Source organism: Cervus elaphus, chromosome 17 (genome assembly GCF_910594005.1).
Source record: "Cervus elaphus chromosome 17, mCerEla1.1, whole genome shotgun sequence".
NCBI classification, from domain to species: Eukaryota; Metazoa; Chordata; class Mammalia; order Artiodactyla; family Cervidae; genus Cervus; species Cervus elaphus.
In genome coordinates, this window is record NC_057831.1 from 6,851,020 (window position 1) to 6,872,722 (window position 21,703).

General features: G+C 39.7%; 1 protein-coding gene across 1 annotated transcript in view; it reads left to right on the forward strand.

Annotated features, from left to right (window-relative positions):
- The window catches only part of LOC122673217, a 499,807-nt gene that overhangs the window by 335,779 nt on the left and 142,325 nt on the right, over positions 1-21,703 (forward strand). The window lies entirely within an intron of this gene.

Consider the following 21,703-nt stretch of genomic DNA (forward strand, 5'->3'; position numbering starts at 1 on the left):
TGGGCTAGAAATTACAGAGATTTTGCAGAAGAGCTGAAGAGGTCAAAACGGTTTGTTTTTATGAGGAATGAAGCTATGAGCTCTATTCCATAGGAGATGGAGAGCCATGAAAGATGATACTGAAGGAAGTGAATGATTCGTATTTCATTTCAAGCAGATGATGCTGGCAGCAATGAGAGGATTGAAGGCTACGTGACTAGAGCCTGAGAGATCCTTAGAGAGTAAGTGGTTAAGGCAAGTAAAAGATGAAGCACTATTAGCAGGAACAGGGATGAGGTGACCAGGTACGGAGAGACTTAGAAAGACACTGTGAGCTGAGAGAAGAGGATGGATGGAGAATGAGTCATCTTTGACTTAGGCAGAAAGACATTTCCTTGTGTTGTTTACATTTAGATTGTAATGTTTCATTTGAAGTGTTTGTTCCAGGATTAGAAATCTAGTTAGTAGAATTTCGAGTTTTCAGAGAGGAGGAGAATGTATGGGCTGGAGATATTTATTTGAGGGGCCATTAGAACTTTCCTGAACTAATGGAAATGGATAAGACTGAGCAAGAAGAACTGATTAAAAAAGAAAAGAGGGCAAAGGCCAGAAGCCATTTGAAGCCTAGATTATGGATAAGACAGCATGGAGCCTGGCACTTACTGCTTAAAAAGTATTTGTCAAATGATCGGACAAGTGAACATCATGTTTGCTCCCAAGGATAGCAGGTAGAATGAGGGGTTGAATATGGACTCAAGAAAGAAGGATGCCACAGAATCGTCTTTTCTAACTGTTAATAAATCACAATGAGAAATAAAAATCGGTCCTCCAGGTTAGCTGAGCATGTAATTTTGGAAGGTTCAAGTGCAGAGATGAGAGTGCTGATGAAATGAGTGTGAATAGAAAAGAGGGCTGAAGACAGTTCTAATCTGGCAAAGGAGGCAGATCCAGCAACTAAGAGAGACAGGCCGCCAGTGAGATGGGGGTAAATGGAGATGGGGGTGGTTTCTTGGAAACAAAGTGAAGAAAATGGAGAAGGGGTAGTCACTGCTCCACATGCTGCTGAAAGGTTAGATGAGGACTGAGGATTTCATATTGGATGTGGCAAGGTGGCTCAGATGGAGAAGAAGCTGCTCACCATGTGGGAGACCCAGCTTTGATCCCTGGGTCAGGAAGCTCCCCTGGAGAAGGGAATACAACCCTCTCCAGTATTCTTGCCTGGAGAATTCCATGGACAGAGGAGCTTGGCCAGCTACGGTCCTTGGGGTTACAAAGAGTTGGACACGACTGACACTCTCGCTATTCATGGCAAGGTAGAGGTCATTCGTGACCTTAACAAATGCTCTTACATGAAGCTGAAATAGGAAAAAATCAAGAGTGCTGTGGAGGAGTCAAACGTGTGGGTTCAAGTAAAAGATTCAGGCAGAGAATAGGAAGTGAAGAAAACAGAAACAGGTATGGAGTTCTAGCATAAAATGGAGTAGAGAAATAGGCAGAGCTAGCGGGGGATGAGGAGTCAAGGGAGGGGTTCTTTTTAATGAGATGAGAGATGTTCTGCACACTTTTAGTTGATGGCAGTAATTTAGTGCAGAAGGAAAGGATGGTGCTGAAGAGGGCAGAGATCAGTCCAGCCTCAGAGAAGTTAAGGAGGAAGAGAACCCAGTACGCAAGCTGGGGGAACAAGGGGTTGGTAGGAGCCGTGCTACTGCATGAAAAGCAGAGGATGTGGGTCCAGATGTAGGAAACTCAATACATTTGGTATAATTTAATTTTGCAGATAAGAAAAAAATAGTAGTACATAACTTCCCAAGAACCAGGAAGCCAAGATAGTTAATTAAATTTCTGTCTAAAAATTATGACATGTTAAATGTTAGCCTAAATGGGACATAGTATATTAGTTAAAAATAATACTATTATGTTTGTTAAGTAATTTGTTTCTTAGTAAGAATAAAGTGGTATAAAAGTGTGAATATAGAAGGTAGCTGATTTTTACATATCAAATAGTATAACAGCAATTATATTGGAATCCATGTAAAGGAAATTTTAACACAACTGGAACATTTCTAGGGTCACTTAACTAGCCTCACATTAAACAGGAAGCCATTGATAGCAATATTTCCTTTAGGAATACATATCCAAATCAAACTCAGAGGGGTACATTTCTTTCAAAAATAAACAGAAAATAAATGCCCTGATAGCTGTTTTTTCAGTAAATGTGTATCTTCACAAAACATTTTTAAATAATTAGAATTTATTACTGTATTTTCACAAAACACTTGTAAATAATTATAACTTATTTTACATAGGAGGCGTTCAAAAATGAATACACATATGAATAAAATTTGAAGAAACACTGAGGAACTTTCTAGATCCTATCCTTTCTAGATCCTATGAATTATTAGTAATAGGATTATTATTAGTAATAGAATTGTCAGTCAAATTATTCTTCAAAACGTGAGATAACTTCCCTTATAAAACATTGCCTATTTGGGTCCTAAAGAAAAAAAAATTATTATAAGCTGTTTAAAGTCAATCAGCTTTTGTAGGACAGATAATATAAGGGATAAAATTATCCGAATAGAGTCATATTTTTATTAGTGGAAAACGGCTTGAGCATGCTATTCATGTTTTCACTAACTTGTTTTGCAACTAGAGTTTCTTTACAGTTAGTGACTAGTTTTTCTTCATTGTAAATAAAGCAGCTGGAATACTTCTGCACCTTATCAGGTGATAATATGACTTAACATGGATTTTTATGTCCAAAAGGGAAAATAATTTTTATTTATTTTTTTTAAAAATAATTTTTAAATATAACATTTGACATATGGTTACATTCAATAAGTATTTGTTAATTTGGTTTAAAGATTGTACCTATTTAATATGAAGTAATAAATGATTAAAATAGTAAACCATCAGTCCAAGAAAAGGTTGGAAAATAGTTACTAAAAGATCAACTGGGTACAATACTGTGATTATATATGAACAAGTTCTGACCAACAGAACAGATATCTGCTACTTAATTAAAAAAACAGAATTATTGCTTTTCACAAAATACCTAAATACAAAGTAAATGTAAAATATATTCTGAGATTCCAAAGGTCAATTCTCTAGCTTACATAAAGCTGGATCATTTTTTTTTTTTTTTTAGTGGAGTGCAGTTTATTACACCGGTGGGCCCAAGGCAGAGTCTCCTCTCAGCCGAGGACCCCGACCAGCGTTTGTGAAAATCTTTTATACCCCATGTGTACGATGTGTATGTGTCCAAACCCACTACCCCAATTCCCTTGAGACTTACATAAACAAAGGAAGGGTAAATACAACTACAATAACCCCATCATTCACGTGTTATGTGTTCAAACAGTCAATAATCAGTAAGCCCGCAGTTACATTCCAAATAGTTAATAACCAATAAGCCTGTGCTTACATTCTGATAGTGTCTGGAGGCAGTGGTGATTAGTGTCTGTTTTCTCTTAGGTGATGAGTAACCTGGATATGATCTTCAAGGTTCCCCTGTCTGGAGGGGGTCTTATCCTTCCATTGCCGTTCCCACAGGCACTAAACAGAGAGTTCAGAGTCCACTGGAGAGGTGGCCGAGCACGATCAGCACAGACAGGCCTGAGATGGAGTCCAGGCCCTATGAATTCCTTCTTCATTCCCCCGTCTTGATGCTCTTAGTTTCCGTAACGAGCATCATTCATTGAGATATATTGTACCTTAACCCTCCTGCCACCCACATGAGAGAATGCTATCAACCTCTGCGTCACAAAATTCACAAGGCAGTGTAGGAAGCAGGGCCCACAAAGCAGTATGATTAAGATTACTGTAACAATAGTTACAATGGTTTTCCACCAGTCTCCCTTTACCCAGGAGAGGACTGAAGTCCAAAAGGGAATATTTTCATTAGACATGGCTTTCACTTGATTTTGCATATCCTCCAAGGAGGTAGATACATTTCCAGACAGGTCAGGGATGTACACGCAACATTCGACTTTAATTACGGCGCAAGTCCCTCCTTGGGCTGCTGTGAGTATGTCTAATGCCATCCTATTTTGAATTACTGCCTTCCTCATCTGAATTTGTTCCTCGTTCAAAGCTTGAATGGCTTTTGTACTGTCTAAGAGGGCCTGTTTAGTGAAATTAGTTAAGGCCTCTACCTTAACCATGATATCCGTTGTCCCTACAGAGGGTACAAACAAGGCAGCAAGATAGTCATACCATTGGAACACGGATCATGTCCATCTTGCATGCAGATAAGGCAGGTTTACTGGAGGCTGGTGCAGGCTAGGCTTAATTCTGCCATGGGCGAAAGCAAATCCTAATGTGCAACGCCGCACCCAGCCAACTGGTAACCATGGCCATAAGTTAAGCCCACAGAGCCACTGGGTCCCACTGGGGGCTACCCAGCGCATTCCAGGATTATATTTCCAGTCGGAACCAGGCCACTGAACAGACTGATTGGGGTGATAGGTAACTTCCAAGATTTGTTTCATTTTTACCCCTTTACACCAAATAAATGTACCATAAGTGCTAGTTGGGAAGAAAAGCAAGCAGATTTAATCTTTTTTTACATGCAAAGTAAATGCTTTTTTTAAAAAAAGTTAATAATTTGATTATAGGCCATAAATAATCACTTAACAGAGAAAATCATTTAAATTTTAAAAGTAATTTTGGATCCTATTTCATACTTGAGAGCATATTTATTCAAGTCATGAGCATACTTTTAAATTTGAGTGTAAATGAACTGATATTTCATAAGTGCAAATTAGGCTTCTCTGCTAGATTGTTAAACAAAAGGGACACATTATTCTAGCTTAGCTGCTTGAGATAGTCTCACTTTGAAATCCCATATTGATAGTGATCATTTCAATTCAGAATGCCTGCTAAAAATTATATTGTATATATTGCTGTGATCTACTCAAGGGTCAAATGTTCTTTGACCATTACATTAAGGTACCATTACAACTTTAGACAAATTTTAATGCCTCTGATTCTAGCAATTCTCTTTAACTGTGCTGAGAGAGTAATTTATGACTTTTTAAAAATTTGTTGGATTTTAAACATTAAAACTTTAAAACATTTTAATCATATCATGTGGTGTTAAAAATATGCGAAGGTTCTACAGCAATTCATACACAAATTATATACCCATCTTCACTCTTCACTCTCCTTTGCCAGGTAAATTGTTACTTGGGCTTCTTGCTGTCACAGGAAACTTGTAATTTCACGAAACGCACAATGTACAATGTTAGGAAACTGAGGCTTGATAACTTCAGATGAATGGGTATACTTGAATTGGAAAGTTTTAAATAAATGTATTCTTTAAGAGGTGCTTATTTGGCTTGATGGAGAAGGAAATGGCAACCCACTCCAGTGTTCTTGCCTGAAGAATCCCAGGGATGGGGTCGCACAGAGTCAGACATGACTGAAGTGACTTAGCAGTAGCAGTATTTGGCTTGACAGGCCACTTAAGTATAGACTTCTGGGTTTACATGAGTCTTGCCGTTTTGATACCAAGAGCAAAGACTATCTTTTTTACTTGTTTTATTGACTCAACACCAAAAAAATGTTAATAGTGCAGAGATATAGATACTTTCAGCAGCAAATGACAGAAAACCCATCTCAAACTAGCTTAAAACTCAACCTGGCTTAATTAGCTAGAAGGACGAGACGCGTTAGAGATAGGACTCCTGTCACCTGCTGGAGCTTTTTTTCCTACTCTAAACAGAAGTTTCATTTTCAGGGTCATGTCTAGAGAGAGGGTTACTCTGGGAATCTCTCTCACTGTGACGGTGTCTCAGAGGCCCCTGGCAAACCTCTTTTTAGTTAGCTGGGTCACAGGTCATCTCTGGCACCCATCACTTGGTCTAGAGGTGCGGTTAGCTTTACGTGCACTAGAGCCACCTGCCAGAGCAATCTGGATTGATGAGGTCAAGTTCGCCTGAGACCTATGAGAGGTATGGGGAAGAGAAGATAACTTGAATAAAGTCTAGGTATTGTTGGAAGGAAGAGAGAAACCAATGCTTGTACGCGGCAGAAATGTCTGTTTCAAATGGTGATTGTTGATCATATATAAAATACAGCCCTCCAAAATCCAAAAGCAAGGGAGCAGTTACTCTTCTCTATATACAGAATTGTTATTCTGTAGCTTCGTAATCTCTCAGTCGGGAGGTTTTTGCAGTCCTGTCTTTCAGTGTCATAGTGTGCTTTCAACATTTTTTCAGAAAGGAGTTATATACCAATTTGGTCATTTTTGTGGCTGCTGTTTTTTAAACTGGGCTTCCCAGGTGGCTCGGTGGTAAAGAATAAGGCTGTAACTTTGGAATGGTATCAAACATTTTATTTGCCTTCTGTATCTGTTACTGTGCATTTCACATTATGTTTTTTCTAGCTTTTTAGTCAACCAAACTTTAACAAGCACTATCCTTACCTGGGCTTCCCCGGTGGCACAGTGGTAAGGAACCCACCTGCAAGTCTGGAGCCGCGGGAAACATGGGTTTGATCCCTGGGTCAGGAGGATCCCCTGGAGGAAGGCATGGCAACCACTCCAGTACTCTTGCCTGGAGAATCCCAGGGACAGAGGAGCCTGGTGGGCTACAGTCCATGGGGTCAGAAAGAGTTGGACACGACTGAAGTGACTTAGCACACACGCACTCATCCTTACTCAAGGTACTTTTTACACATCATTCATACATTACTGACATATATATAGTTCAGGGATTTGGTAGTCAGAGAGTTTAAGGAGGATATGCTGGGGTATTTGATAATAGGGTTTGTTTGGAGTGAGGGATTAATTAGAACAAAATAGGACCTATGCAAACTCTCATTACATCTTACAATTATATTAAATCTTGGCTATGTTCCTAGATTAGCTGCATTCAAGCATCCTACCAATACTCTTGCTTCACTTGCCACTTGATTTAAATGTGACCATAATTGATGCTTATAAACCAATAATATGGCTAGAGACCCATCTCTTATTACCAGCTAGAAAAAAATCCTGAGCCTTATCTCTTCATATATAAAATAGAAGGAAAATCTGCCTCACTGAAGGAGGGAAGATTTAAATGAGATGAACTATGTAAGATCATGAAACAATGCCTGACATAAAATAGGCCCCGGAGTCTCAGTGCCGGAGACACGGGTTCCATCCCTGAGTCGGGAAGATTCCCTGGAGTAGGAAATGGCAACCCACTCCAGTATTCTTGCCTGGACAATTCCATGGACAGAGGAGCCTGATGGGCTACAGTCCATGGGGTCACAAAGAGTCAGGCACGACTGAGCAGTTGAGCATACATGCACACAGGCCATAAAGGTTAAGTGACTTCTAGAAAATGCCCTTTGACAGAGTCTCCTAGTTAAAGAAGTCAACCATCAAAGGAACTGAAACATATAAGTACAAATCCTTTCATTTTATAGTGTTATAAGATTATCTGTTTTAGTGAAGAGCAGAGAATAAAGAATATGATCATTGGTATCGTTTAGTTTCTTCACCCCCAAGCCTCCCCTCCCTACCCCACCATCAATTTACCAAGAACCTTCAGGGACCAGACAGCTCCAGTCTGGTTGGTCCTTGCCAACAATGGAGTAGAGACTGGAGCCATGTAGACATGAGCCAAGGAAAGCTAGCAGCTTCTAAAAGTTGGAAGAGGCAAGAGATGGATTCTCTTCCAAAATGAACCAATCCTGCAGACACATCAGTTTTAGTCCCACTGATTTTAGCCCTGTGAGACTTAATTCAGCCCTCTGACTTCCAGAAGTGTAAAAGAATAGATTTGTGTTAAGCCACTAAATTTGTGATAATTTGTCACCACAGCCACAGGAAACTAATAAAAGTGATTTTCCTAGTTACATGAATATAGTGAGGGGGCACCTATGAGGATAGATTCCTTTTGACACTCACTCTTTACTGTTGCTGCTTAAAAACCCATACGAGAAATTTGCATGAAGAACCTAGGAGCCTCAGAGAGATTGGGACCAAGACAGAAATCTGGAGTTAGACTGCCTGTCAGCATAGACTAGGGTGGTTCTGACTAAGGCTTGGTAACAGAGAAGAGCAATGACTCATCCCTGAACAACCAAAAAAGAAAAAAGCGTTTCATGTAGTCCAATTAGAATACACACTCTGTTGAACAACCCTAACTCTGACAAGTGAGAAGCAACATATTTAGTCATCTGGTATGAGTAGTTTATCTATTAGCAACTTTATGGGAAAAAACACAGAATATTAGGTTGAACTATATGAAACTGCCAATTTTTCCAGGTGTTTTACCTATAAAAATGGTAATGTCATATAGTGCAACATAAAGTCTATAAATGGTTGCATTTCAAGCCCCAGCCACACTCATCTAGAGCTCTACATGGGACACCTGGTAATTCTCCAAAACACCCTTCTCGCCTTACACCACCCTAACCTGACCCTCAGTAAGACTTTGGTGTGTTGGCTATCTTCTATTTGCTTGTCCAGACCCATCCTCCACCATTCTCACCAGCACCCTGCTCTGTAGTCCTGGGAGGCTGACCTCCGTGGACTGCTCCGGCTACCTGGCTTCGGGTAGGTTAGCTAAGCAGAAGATCGGAGGGCATGGGACAACGAGATGAGAGTGTGTATCCACCCTCTTCCTCCTCCACCGGGTCATCTTTGGCTATCTGCATCTCTCCCTAAATGCTACCAACTTTTGTCAGACACCCTGTACAAACAGCTCCCTTGATTTCTGGTAACTTCTCCCTTTCCTTCAGTCCAGGGAAAGGCAATGGCTCTCTACTGTTACTAGTTTGGAAGTTCTATATAATCCTTATTTTTGTTTTCTTTAAACACTCCCACACTTTAAAAAATAATCCTGACAAGACCTCACAGCATAACACAGTGGTAAAGAGTGCATACCCTCTAGCTGAACTGTGTGGCTTCAGTCACTAGCTCTGCCACTCACTGTGAGCCCCTTGCCCATTAGTATAATCTCTGCATGCCCCAGTGTCTTCATCTGTAAAATGGTGATAATAGCAGCACACGGCTAATAGGGTTATTAGGAGGATTGAGTGACTATTATTTGTATATTATTCCAGAGTGCCTGGAATATAGAAAGTGTGACATAAAACTGTTAAATAAAATAACACAGTTCCAGAAAAGGACCAATTTCCACAGAAAGCAAAAGAATGAGTAAGACTCAATGAATCCAGAAAACCTTAAGGATAGTCTTAACCACCTAGTCTCTTCTGAAGTATTCTAAAGTATTTCATTAAGGGTAACATGCTAATTACCTGATATAAGTATGTACATATGCCATTTTGCTAATTTGTGTGGTTTTCTAAAGCATAATTTTGAAACTCCTTACATAGACTGTAGCTTTCTCCTCTGTTCTTTAATAAATCTTGAAACGTGTATATATATATCAAGTCTGGTTTATAAGCCAAGATCCTGACAAGAAACAGATAATACTCTCAAACTAGGTGATGCAGGAGAATTTAATTAAGGGACTTTATTTTGAAAGGTGGACAAGATTTTTAAAAGCCAATGACAAAAGATAGTACAGTGCTTGATGGCAGGGAGTCACTCCTTCCCATAGGCTGTAAAGCAAAAGTAGTTCTATGGAGAGGCTGTCTTGGAGAGACTTGGGCAGAGGGACACAGTCTACCAGGGCTCACCCAGCTAGGAGGTTACCAGGTGTTTGGTTGTTTATTGCTCTGAAACAATAATCACATACTGTGCTCACAATTTTGTGGGTCACTAGTTCTGGCAGGGCCTGGATCCTCGACTGGGGTGGTTTGAACAGCTGGAGATGTCTGAGACAGCCCCACAGGGGTCATATATATCTGGGGCCTCGGTAAGGCTGTTGGCTGGCTTCTTCGGTTCTTCACGAGCTATTTGCTGGGACTGCAGTGTCCTCCAAGGCGTTGTCTTCACTCACATATCTGCCTCAGAAGGCTGGAACAGCTTGGGGACGGCCAGCATTGCTCTCTCCACGCTCTCTTCATATGCATCTTTCCAGCAGGGAAGTCTCAGGGTGGTTGACCTCTTACTTACAAGACAGCTCAGAACCCTAAGAGTGAGTGCTCCAAGAAAGTGAAGCAGTGGGGTCTGTAAGTCTGCTTGTGATGATCTAGTCTCAGAAGCCTCAAAATGTCACTTCTACTGCATTCAGTTGTTCAAGAAAGTTACTTAGGCCAATCCTGATTACAGGGGAGAAAGGAATTAGACGTCACCCTTCGACGGCAAAAATAAAAAAAAAAATGACATCATGTTTAGTTTACCATATCAGGTTATTAAATATGCTGAGCTCATTTTCCTCCTGGCCTGCCATCTCTTGCTTATACTCCCAATTAACCAAGACAACCAATAGCCAGAGGGCAAAGGAACTTGTTCTTTTTAATCCTACTAAAATTTAATAAAATGAGGAAATTTACAAATTTATATTATTATACTTTTATAATCACATATTATATTATGTTGGTTAATATGTTTTTATATTCATATTTTTAAATTGAACAGTAGTTGATTTACAATGTATTCATTTCAGGTGTACAATAAAAGTGATTCAGATTATATATATGCTGCTGCTGCTGCTGAGTCACTTCAGTCATGTCTGACTCTTAGCCACCCCATGGACGGCAGCCCACCAGGCTCCTCCGTCCATTGGATTGTCCAGGCAAGAGTACGGGAGTGGGTCGCCACTGCCTTCTCCAATTATATATATACATATATATATATTCTTTTTCAGATTCTTTTCCTGTATAGGTGATTACAAAATATTGCATATAGTTCCCTGTGCCATACAGTAGGACCTTTTTGGTTATTTATTTTATATATAGTAGTATATCGGTACTAATCCCAAACTCCTAACTTATCTCTGCCTCCCCATTTCCCCTTTGGAAACTATGAGTCTGTTTTCTATGTCTGTCAGTCTCTCTTTTGTAAATAAGTTCATTTGTATCATTTTTTTACACTCCAGATATACATGTTCAGTTCAGTTCAGTTCAGTTCAGTCACTCAGTCATGTCCAACTCTTTGTGACCCCAGGAACCACAGCATGCCAGGCCTCCCTGTCCATCACCAACTCCCGGAGTCCACCCAAACCCATGTCTATCGAGTCAATGATGCCATCCAACCATCTCATCCTCTGTCGTCCCCTTCTCCTCCTGCCCCCAATCCCTCCTAGCATCAGGGTCTTTTCCAATGAGTCAACTCTTCGCATCAGGTGGTCAAAGTATTGGAGTTTCAGCTTCAACATCAGTCCCTCCAATGAACACCCAGGACTGATCTCCTTTAGGATGGACTGTTTGGATCTCCTTGCAGTCCAAGGGACTCTCAAGAGTCTTCTCCAACACCACAGTTCAAAAGCGTCAATTTTTTGGCGCTCAGCTTTCTTTATAGTCCAATTCTCACATCCATACATGACCACTGGAAAAACCATAGCCTTGACTAGATGGACCTTCGTTGGCAAAGTAATGTCTCTGCTTTTTAATATGCTGTCTAGGTTGGTCATAACTTTCCTTCCAAGGAGTAAGCGTCTTTTAATTTCACGGCTGCAGTCACCATCCGCAGTGATTTTAGAGCCCAGAAAAATAAAGTCAGTCACTGTTTCCACTGTTTCCCCATCTATTTCCCATGAGGTGATGGGACCGGATGCCATGATCTTAGTTTTCTGAATGTTGAGCTTTAAGCCAACTTTTTCACTCTCCTCTTTCACTTTCATCAAGAGGCTTTTCAGTTCTTCTTCACTTTCTGCCATAAGGTTGGTGTCATCTGCATATCTGAGGTTACTGATATTTCTCCCAGCAATCTTGATTCCAGCTTGTGCTTCCTCTAGCCCAGCACTTCTCATGATGTACTCTGCATATAAGTTAAATAAGCAGGGTGACAATATACAGCCTTGAAGTACTCCTTTTGCTATTTGGAACCAGTGTGTTGTTCCATGCCCAGTTCTAACTGTTGCTTCCTGACCTGCATATAGGTTTCTCAAGAGGCAGGTCAGGTGGTCTGGTATGCCCATCTCTTTCAGAATTTTCCACAGTTAATTGTGATCCACACAGTCAAAGGCTTTGGCATTGTCAATAAAGCAGAAATAGATGTTTTTCTGGAACTCTCTTGCTTTTTCAATGATCCAGCAGATGTTGGCAATTTGATCTCTGGTTCCTCTGCCTTTTCTAAAACCAGCTTGAACATCTGGAAGTTCACGGTTCATGAATTGCTGAAGCCTGGCTTGGAGAATTTTAATAATCACTTTACTAGCGTGTGAGATGAGTGCAATTGTGCGGTAGTTTGAGCATTCTTTGGCATTGCCTTTCTTTAGGATTGGAATGAAAACTGAACTTTTCCAGTCCTGTGGCCACTGCTGAGTTTTCCATATTTGCTGCATATTGAGTACAGCACTTTCACAGTGTCATCTTTCAGGATTTGAAATAGCTCAACTGGAATTCCATCACCTCCACTAGCTTTGTTCATAGTGATGCTTTCTAAGGCCCACTTGACTTCACATTCCAGGATGTCTGGCTCTAGGTGAGTGATCACACCATCGTGATTATCTGGGTCATGAAGAATACACAGTTCTTCTGTGTATTCTTGCCACCTCTTCTTAATATCTTCTGCTTCTGTTAGGTTCCTACCATTTCTGTCCTTTATTGTGCCCATCTTTGCATGAAATGTTCCCTTGGTATCTATAATTTTCTTTAAGAGATCTCTGGTCTTTCCCATCCTATTGTTTTCCTCTATTTCTTTGCATTGATCACTGAGGAAGGCTTTCTTATCTCTCCTTGCTACATATGACATCATATGATATTTATCTTTCTCTGTCTGACTGACTTCACTTAGTATGATAATCTTTAGGTCCATCCATGTTGCTGCCAATGACATTATTTCATTCTTTTTATGACTGAGTAGTATTTCCTTGTATAAATATACCACATCTTCTTTATTCATTCATCTGTCAATGGATATTTGGGTCGCTTCCATGTCTTGGCTATTGTAAGGAGTTGCTGCAGTGAACATTGGGGTGTATGCATATTTTTGAAGTATAGTTTTCTCTGGATTTATGTCCAGGAGTGGGGTTGCAGGATCATGTGGTAACTTTATTTTTAGTTTTTTCAGGAAACTCCATACTGTTCTCCATAGTGGCTGCCCCAATTTCCATTCCTACCAACAGTGTAGGAGGGTTCCTTTTTTTCCACAGTCTCTCCAGTAGTTATTACTTGTAGACTTTTTGATGATGGTCATTCTGACCATGTGAGGTGATATACCTCATTGTAGTTCTGATTTGCATTTCTCTAATAATTAGCAATGTTGAGCATATTTTCATGTGCCTGTTGCCCATCTGTATGTCTTATTTGGAGAAATGTCTATATAGATCTTCTGCCCATTTTTTTTATTGAGCCATGTATATATGTTTGATATTAATCTTTTATTGATTATATTGTTTGCAAATATTTTCTCCCATACTTTAGGTTATCTTTTCATTTTGTTCATGGTTTCCTTTATTGTGCAAAATCTTTTAAGTTTAAGTCGGTCCCATTTGTTTATTTTTGTTTTTATTTCCATTCCTCTAGGAGATGGTTCCAAAGAGATATTGCTGAAATTTATGTCAGTGTCCTGCCTGAGTTTTCCGGAGTTTTATAGTATCCGGTCTTATATTTAGGTCTTTGATCCACTTTGAATTTAACTTTGTACATGGTGTTAGAGAACGTTCTGATTTCATTCTTTGACATGTAGCTGTCCAGTTTTCCCAGCATCACTTATTGAAGAGCTGTCTTTTCTCCACTGTATATTCTTGCCTCCAAAGGAACTTGTTTATACAGTCCTTATAAGCCAGCCCTCTGGAGAACAGAGGAGCCAGAGGAACAAACAGAAGATACCCAGCATATCCAGTGACTCTTCTAATCTTCAAATACTTGTTTTAGGACTTTCAAGCACTGTGCTATGGTTATATAGGAGTGTGTCCGTGAGAACATAGGAATGACCAAGAGGAAGGAACCCTATAAGCCCTTCATTACCTACATTTGTATTTCCTATTGTTGTACATTTCATTCTTAATCTGTGTTCATATGGAACAGTGTTCTTTGGTTTGGGCTAGAATTTCATTACCTACACATCCTCAATTTCTGGTAGTCTATTTCTCACCTGCAGGAAAAAATAGACTTACTTCCAGTTGGAATCCCACCACTGGGATATCTTTACAAACTATCCTTACACAGGGCCACTAGCAACATGTTAGTCTGTTGTGGTTGCATATTGAGACTTGGGATACAGTGTACTTGTACACCCAAGAGTCCAGCAACGTCAGATACCAGGTCCCCTTCCACCATGAAGCTCTGTTTAAAAAAAATGATGGAGGGCAGAGAATGGTAGAGTATCAGGTGAAGGCCCTGGAAATCATACTCTACATCCTTTTCTTTTTTATCTTCAGAATCAAATAGTTAATATCGTTTTCAGCAAAGGCTAGTAAAGTAGCATTTCCCTTCTGTATCTTCCAGAATTTTTTGCTGTCCAGTAATTTTAAGACATCTTGCAGTTTCATTTTAAACTGTTTCTTCACAGTTTTCCAGATTCTCCAAATCAGAGTCTTTTTTCTCTAGAATTATCCACATACTTCTAGTGACAGGTGATATAAGGCACATTCATATCTTGACAGGATATCTGACCTTTCCTGTCCTGGTATTAGGTGATTCTGAAGCATGGGTGGTAGGGATAGTCTATTAAGCCTTTCCTACCTCAGGGCAGCTAGCAAAAACTCAACAATAAAAAGAAATGACAGTGGCTTTGTAGTAGAGTCTGAAGTCAGGCAGGTTGATTCCTCCAGTTCCATTCTTCTTTCTCAAGATTACTTTGGCTATTCGAGGTTTTTTGTATTTCCATACAAATTGTGAAATTCTTTGGTCTAGTTCTGTGAAAAATACCGTTGGTAGCTTGATAGGGATTGCATTGAATCTATAGATTGCTTTGGGTAGAATAGCCATTTTGACAATATTGATTCTTCCAATCCATGAACACGGTATGTTTCTCCATCTGTTTGCGTCCTCTTTGATTTCTTTCATCAGTGTTTTATAGTTTTCTATGTATAGGTCTTTTGTTTCCCAGCAATACCACTTCTGGGCATACACACTGAGGAAACCAGATCTGAAAGAGACACATGCACCCCAATGTTCATCGCAGCACTGTTTATAATAGCCAGGACATGGAAGCAACCTAGATGCCCATCAGCAGATGAATGGATAAGGAAGCTGTGGTACATATACACCATGGAATATTACTCAGCCGTCAAAAAGAATTCATTTGAACCAGTCCTAATGAGATGGATGAAACTGGAGCCCCTTATACAGAGTGAAGTAAGCCAGAAAGATAAAGAACATTACAGCATACTAACACATATATATGGAATTTAGAAAGATGGTAATGATAACCCTATATGCAAAACAGAAAAAGAGACACAGAAATACAGAACAGACTTCTGAACTCTGTGGGAGAAGGTGAGGGTGGGATATTTCAAAAGAACAGCATGTATACTATCTATGGTGAAACAGATCACCAGCCCAGGTGGGATGCATGAGACAAGTGCTCGGGGCCTGGTACACTGGGAAGACCCAGAGGAATCGGGTGGAGAGGGAGGTGGGAGGGGGGATCGGGATGGGGAATAAGTGTAAATCTATGGCTGATTCATATCAATGTATGACAAAACCCACTGAAATGTTGTGAAGTAATTAGCCTCCAACTAATAAAAAAATTAAAAAAAAAAAAAGAAATGACAGAAAAAGAAAAACAAATATAATATCGATTATATGTAGAATCTAGAAAGATGATACAGAACTTATTTGCAAAGCAGAAATAGAGCCCCAGATGTAGAGAACAAATGTGTGGACACAGGGTTGGGGGGTGGGAGGGTAGGAGGAATTGGGACCGCAGTATACACACTGCTACGTGTGAAACAGATAAACAATGAGTGAGGACCTACCCTATAGCACAGGGGACTCCACTCAGCGCTCCGCAGTGGCCCAGATGGGAAGGAAACCCAAAGAAAGGGGATGTATGTGTCCTGACCGCGGACTCACTGCGCCGTACACAGACAGTGAACGACCTCGTAAAGCAGCTCTGTGACCACAGTGCTCGGGACTCACTCAGACTCGGAAGGCGTCCGGTAAGCGAATGGTGCGGTGCGCTTCGGTGACTGGGAGGCGAAACCACCTGTGCCCTTTCGCAGGTGAATTTTCTCAGGAGGAGCCCATGCTCTCTGCCTCTGCACCTGGATCAGGGACATCCTGACTCAGCTTGGCGCACTCTCCACCAACCCCCGCCACCCCCAGCTGCCTCCCAGTGCTAGATCTCAGGTAATTAAGATACACATTTTAGTTCATCTCTTCCAGAAGTTCCAAGTTCCTTATGCAAATTAATCTAATTCCATCCTAGGAATCTGCCTTTGCTCAAGGGGCCCCAGGGATGGCATCCCCCTTCAGCGGAAACCTTCCAATGCCACCTGTACATAACTAGAGGCAAAACTTCATGTGATTTTTAGCAGATCTGATTCAAAGAAACAGTCTGCCCTCTTTCTCGCAGGATGGAAGTGCTCACTTAATTGTTTTCCCCCTCAAAGGATACCTACAGGTTCTGTCTGCCTCAAGAGGCATCCTGTTACTTTTTATCGGCAACTACAACAAAAAAATACATGTACATATATCTATCAATCACATACTATATAACATTTTAGGTCATGATGTGGAACATACCCAATTTACTGTTCTCAAGGATCTTATAATCTGGTATTCAGTACTTTACTTAAAATTAAAGACCCAATATGTGCCAGATAGTATGGTGGGACCTGGGGACCCAGTGGTGAATGAAGCAAATTCAACCTTATGGAGCTTACAGACATCAGGAATGAAAAAAAAAAAAACAAATAGTAAATATAGAATATAATGTCCAGAGTAGACAAACGCCTCAAGAAAATCACAGCTCTGTTTGGCAGCTCTGATTGTCTTATTTGCTTGCTCAGAAGATCCTTCTGAGATGATCCTTTAAGATGATCCTTAAAGATCCACATTAAGTGAGAGGTTGAGGTAGATTCAATGCAACTATTTGGATTTTTCCAAGGCAGAGAGGGCGGGTGTGAGAGCCAAAATTTGACAATTTTTTTTTTTAAATCTTAATAGCAATAAAAATTGTTAATGAGTCACAAGAACAGTAAATAAGACGTCAGAAACATTATTCATTCATTCGTTCATTCAATAAATGATTACTGAGGCCTATTATGTTCCCTGAAGGAGGAAATGGCAACCCACTCCAGTATTCTTCCAGGAAAATCCCATGGACAGAGGAGCCTGGCTACAGTTCATGGGGTCGCAAATGGTCAGACACAACTGAGCAACTGAGCACATTATGTTCCTAGGGATACAAATGTGAACACAAGGTCCTGGAGGGTGTAACTAAGACTGGTATGAATAAGACACAGTACCTGTAAATAAATTTCAAACAAATAGAGGGTAACAATACAGTCCAATGGCTAAGCAAGTGTTACGAGATTACGTAAGAGGTATACATAAATAAGCCTCATGTGGGAAGTGGGGCCCTTAGAGGGCCTGAGAGTATTGAGCTTCCTGGAGCACCTAATGTCTAAAATAAATCCAGAGGAAATAATAGGAATTAGCCAGAAGCGAAAGAGAACAAATTTCAGCCTCATGCAAAATCCTAGGAACATGAGAATATGCTACATTTAAAGAAATGTGGCATTGAGTTTCTGCAGTAAACCAACTTCAGATCACAAATAGCTTTCTATGTCCTACTGAGAAGATTGTCTTCTACCAGAGGATAATGGGGAGACATTAAAATGTTTTAAGAGGGAAGTGACTCCATCAGGCTAACACTTTGGAAAGATCACTCTGCCTACAACATGGAGAAGGCATGGCTTCAGGGATTGAAGACAGGAAGTGGGTTGGAGAAAAAGATTTAAGAGTCATGATGAAAGATCAGTCTTGAGGACTCCATGATTGGTTGGAAAAAGAGAAAATTACAAAATGAATTACTTACACAACAAAGGTGACTTCAGAGAATGGATTTGGAGTCAGTTTTGAGTGATGTGCTGGATCTGGATTGATGGATTGAGAGTTTAATAGAAAGGAGAGGTCTAGAAATCCCTTCATGGAGTTATTCTTCAGGTGAGAACTGTTCAACTGTGTGCTGGGCACTCTGACTACTATGGTATATTTATTATATCACTTAATAGAACAAGTCTATGTGAACCATTGTTACTGTTGTTACAAATAAAGAAACTGAGGTGTTGGGCAGTCACATAGCTGACAAACAGGATAACACAAACTTCTAATCTCGACTATAAAAATCAGTCTCATAACCTTGTAACCATTTTACCAAAAAAAAAAAACACAAAAAAACAAACAAAAAAAACCCTCTTATTTCCCACCAGACCATAGGTGAAGTAACTTTCAGTTCAGTTCAGTTCAGTCGCTCAGTCGTGTCCGACTCTTTGCGACTCCATGAATCGCAGCATGCCAGGCCTCCCTGTCCATCACCAACTCCCAGAGTTTACTCAAACTCACGTCCATCGAGTCAGTGATGCCATCCAGCCATCTCATCCTCTGTCGTCCCCTTCTCCTCCTGCCCCCAATCCCTCCCAGCATCAGGGTCTTTTCCAATGAGTCAACTCTTCACATGAGGTGGCCAAAGTATTGGAGTTTCAGCTTCAGCATCAGTTCTTCCAATGAAGTAAATTTAGGCTCTTTAAAATACCAAAAAAAAAACAAAAACAAAAAACAAAAAAAATTCACTTCCAGCATGAAATCTACAAACCAAAATATTGTCACTATTGAAGAGATGCAAAAAGTCAAATGCAGACTTTGAAAGCAATTCAAAGAGGAATTTCCCAAAATGTTTCAAGCAATGGCAACACAGTTTATAAAAACATACAGCTTTCCAAGGTAACTATGGCAAAGAGAAAATAACTTACATTGATCAATTCTAGAGTTTTAAGACATTATAGAAATGTTTTTCAAGTTCTCAGACCAGTATTGCACAATACTTCCAATCTATGCACCACATCAGTGATTTCACTGACAGAGAAGAATGAAAACAAATGAACTGTTCCATGGAACAGTTCCTTCTTTCCATTGATTTATTGATTGCTCTTCTTGGAAGTGCTATTATTTAAAGACAACATTTTATGTAAGCATAGCCAGAAGTTTTATCCTGGAACTTCCAGATTAGAATGTTGCACATTACCTACTTTCAATATATTGTTCATTTCCCTATAAGAAGTGAATGGGAAAATTGAGTCACTGTGAAAAGAATGAACTTCATCTCCGTACAGCCTTTGTTTATTTAAAACATGTATTATTTTCAAGGCATGTAGTAAAGTTGAATGAAGAATTTTGCATAAGTATTCCTAATACTTAGGGTCTTTTTTGAGTTTTAGTTGATTTTATTAAATTATAAAATGTTGATTTTTGTTTCCAAAGAGTTCAGTCAAAAAAGTTATCCAAAAGCTACTTCTAAAAGATGAAAATTATCTCTGATCATGAGGTTCTTTTTTTTTTCCCCTGTGGCATTATAATTAAATCACACTTTCCTTACATATTTGGGAAGAGGCAGGCTTCATAATGATGTCTATGCAGTCATCTGAGATATTTTAAATGAGACTGAGCATCACTTAAAAAAATTTTAGTCTGTAACTTACAGAGGAAAGACAAATGATTCTCTAGGCTGGAATCAAGATCAACAAGATGATATCTCTTGATTTACGTTTAAACATACACGTTTTTGTTCCTTTAACCTTAAAGAGTCTATTTTTAAATGACCTACTTTTAAACTGGTTTTTAGTTAAGTATGTCACACTCAGGTGCAGTTGACTTTTAAAAGTGTTTCACTCCTTGCTATTTCTTTCTAAACTAATTATTTTATTTTTAGCCATTCTGACTAGCACAAGATATTTTCTCTAGAGAATGAAATCTTTTCTCTAATAGGAAAGTGGATGAAAAGAGCATAGGTTTGTTCTGGATATAGGTGTTTTAGGTTATTTCATGTTTATGTGCATGGTGCATATTATACTGATCAATTAAAACAACATCATTCTTCTGTTTAATATCTTCTCCAGACGCAGGTGAAAGGGCAGTGAGAAACCTCAGGAGTTCCTGAGGTTGATCTGCCCTAAGACAGGACTTCAAAGCATTAGCAACAGATGGTTGTCCACCTCATTTGTAAAAGTTGCTGGGGGGAAATTCCACAGTTGTTTTTCATCCTGAATCCATCTGTGCTGCATCCCTTTGTCAGGAAAGTGTGTCTAGTATCTGTCCAAAATCTCTCCTGTTTGAATGTAAGTCCATTTCCTCTCGTTGTGACCTTCCTTGATGTGAAGAACAGCTGCTCGCCATCACTGTGTAATGTCTCCTCACATGGATCAGCCTTTATACATCAAATAGAATTCTTGGCTTCTTCAAGAGACTTGGGTAAAAAAACCCTATATTTGATTTGGAGGGAACATGCTGTGTACTGATTGAAATCATTGCACTGCACCATAACACAGTCTTATTATTCATAGGTTGGCTCTGTCTTTGAAATATATAATTATGGCTTGATTTAAATTTATGTAGTTAAAAATAATAAGCTGATCCCTACTGTGTGACACCCTGAAACATGTACTCCAACACTCTCTGCAGAAAACTGCTATATCACATGAGCCTAGTGCTGCTAAAAATAAAGGATGATCTTGTGAAGTGTGATAAGACTTCCACAGACCACTAAAAGAAATAAACCTTCCCCAAAGATCAGTTGCTGACATATTTACATATATCCAATAAGCAAAAGTACCGCCAGAGGCAGTATCAAAGTTGAGTGAAAATTTAAAGCTATTTAAAATTCTAAAAGATGATGCTGTTAAAGTGCTTCATTCAATATCTCAACAAATTTGGAAGACTCAGCAGTGGCCACAGGACTGGAAAAAATCAGTTTTCATTCCAATCCCAATGGAATGCTTTTCCATTCCAAAAGAAGGGCAATGCCAAAGAATGTTCAAACTCCTGTATAATTACACTCATCTCACATGCTAGCAAGGCTATACTCAAAATCCTTCAAGCTAGGCTTCAGCAGTACATGAATCGAGAACTTCAAGATGTACAAGCTGGATTTAGAAAAGGCAGAGGAACCAGAGAGAAAATTGTCAACATTCATCGGATCATGGAGAAAGCAAAGGAATTCCAGGAAAACACCTACTTCTGCTTCATTGACTACACCAAAGCCTTTGACTGTGTGGATCACAGAAAACTGTGGAAAATTCCTAAAGAGATGGGAATACCAGACCACCTTACCTGCCTCCTGAGAAACTTGTATGCAGGTCAAGAACCAACAGTTGGAACCAGACATGAACTGGTTCAAAATTAGGAAAAGAGTACAACACAACTGTATATTGTCACCCTGCTTCATACAACTGCCAGGCTTGATAAATCACAGCTGGAATCAAGATTGCTGGGAGAAGTATCAACAACCTCAGATATGCAGATGATACCACCCTTATGGCAGAAAGTAAAGAGGAACTAAAGAGCCTCTTGACGATGGTGAAAGAGGAGAGTGAAAAAGCTGCCTTAAAACTCAACATTCAAAAAACCTTACCTTAGTTTTTTGACCATGGCATCCAGTCCCATCACTTCATAAAAGGGGGAAAAGTGGAAGTAATGTCAGGTTCTATTTTCTTGGGCTCCAAAATCAATGTGGACAGTGACTGCAGCCATGAAATTAAAAGACACTTGC